The sequence below is a fragment of the Perognathus longimembris genome, unplaced genomic scaffold, assembly GCF_023159225.1.
Source record: "Perognathus longimembris pacificus isolate PPM17 unplaced genomic scaffold, ASM2315922v1 HiC_scaffold_5827, whole genome shotgun sequence".
NCBI lineage: Eukaryota > Metazoa > Chordata > Mammalia > Rodentia > Heteromyidae > Perognathus > Perognathus longimembris.
This window is the reverse complement of record NW_025961297.1, coordinates 187,884-189,972: the sequence shown is the minus strand read 5'-3', so window position 1 is coordinate 189,972 and position 2,089 is coordinate 187,884.

The window sequence follows — 2,089 nt, the reverse complement described above, 5'->3', positions numbered from 1 at the left end:
TTAACATCTGCTTTAAAAGACTCAAAGAAAGGTTTTCTGTTCTTGTTATTGATGTTATGTTTGGAGACTCAGTTAAATTCTTCTTGTTTGGCTAAATCGTAAGCTTTCTCTAGCATTGAGCCACATGGTCAACAATAGGATTGGTTGGGGTGGAAGCCTGTCCATCCCCCAGGTGACAAGCATGCCAAATTCCTTGAGGATGGGCAGGGACTTGGAGTCCTGTGGTCTTGCATTTCAAAGGTGTCTTACAATTCAAATGCTGGAAGATGAAGGTGTCTTAATGTGAGTTCACTGTCTTTGTTCATGTCCTGTCTCCCATAAGCTCCCCTTGGGAGCTAAACTGGTTCTCAAAATGTGGCTTCTCGGATGAACTGAAAATTTTGGTTTGCTGAAAAGGTTTTTTTGTTTGTTTGTTTACTATCTAACCACGTGGTTCTAGAATATAGGCAAAATAATATCATTTGCCACTGGAATTCCAGAAAAACTTACATGGCCAATTAAAGAACAATTCTAAGTGCGCCCCAAAATGTGTGCACATTGTCTGTATGTGTATGTATGTCTGTCTATGTCTGTCTGTTGGTAAAACTTAAAAACAAAACAAAAAACAGGTTTCAAATCCAAACTGATCATGTTTGGGAGCAAACAAATGTGTCTAAGAAAAACTCCAAAAGGTTTTAATATACAGCACGTGATATAAGTACAATGATGTAAAACCAGTGTGTTATTCTTTATGTCTATCTATGCTGAGTCAAGTGTACAACTAATCCAGACAATTCTTTGGTATAGACTAAGATTTTGCTTCTCCATTTGTTTTTTCTTTTTTCGCTGTGCTCTCATAAACTCTTTAAGATCAAGGGACCAGAGTCATTTTAAAATAACTGCACAGCTGTGACTATTAACCTAAATTTTCCAGACCCAAAATTAACATTTTACTTTATAGGATACAGGTTGACATGTGTGCTAGCTGAGTGGACCGTGGCAGTCTGTGACAGAAAGCTGCCTCCACAGTCGGCTCCCAAACTGGGAGTTGTTTGTGACTCAGAAACTGCCCTGGCTGCTACAGAGAGCAGACTTGTTTGGCCTTCAATCTGTGTGGATTTTGTGACTAGAAAGATGGTTAAAGGCCCAACCCTTCCAAAATCTGTTTAAAAATGCCCTTAACCAGTCTGTGTAGAAATTTACAGGCAACAAGCAGGAAATGTGACAGCCTATCCAGGGTACTCTACTACAGCCTTATCCAGATGCAAACCATCTCTCCTGCTGGCCTGCTAATTGGGGATGGAAGACACAGCCACTTCAGATCAACTGAAGCTGAGACTTTTATTGTTATTCATTTGTTTTCTCTTTCATGTGCCAGTAAGGTAAGGTTAAATAATATGATTAGATTTAATGGCACATGGATCCCATTCAGTCTGCTGTTCTTTAAGTATTAAAGCAAAACTCTGGCAACTACTTTGTTGGGGTTTTTTGCCCCTCCCGGCTCGGACTCTTTCTTCTTTCTTTCCACCCTCCTTTCTCGCCCTCTCCCCTAATCACCCAACCTGCAGGTAAGGTAGAATGGAACGGGGGGTCAGCTCTGACCTGACGCGCACGGGATCAGCCACAGATGTGTGCCCGCCTCCAACGTACACATGCAACGGGGTCAGCTTCTTAGAGCAAACTGACTTTATTAAGAGAAGGACAAGGGGAGATGATTCTGAGGGAGGGGTTTGGCCAGGATGTCGATAGGCTGAAAGGTATCACCTGACCCCCAAGGGCTAACGTCACTCGAGCACGCCGAACCAGGGCAGGTTGGTAGGCGCCGGGCTGGCTAGAAGGTTGGGGACTGTTTGCTCAACTGGTTTCTCTGGATTCCAATCCAGAGGGGGTAGAAGGGCCGCATTCCCCAGGGCTGGGGGAGGTGCATCAAGCCCCTTCCATCAAGGGGAAAGATGGATCCCAACATCTGCCTCTTTTATATTTATTTTTTTCGAACAGCAGGAGACGCCCTACTTGAGAGCGTGCCATGTCTTAGGTTGCCCCCCCCAAGGGGAGTCTTACCCGTCTTGGGCTAACGCCCTAGCTCTTCAGGCAGACCTTCCTGCCGGGC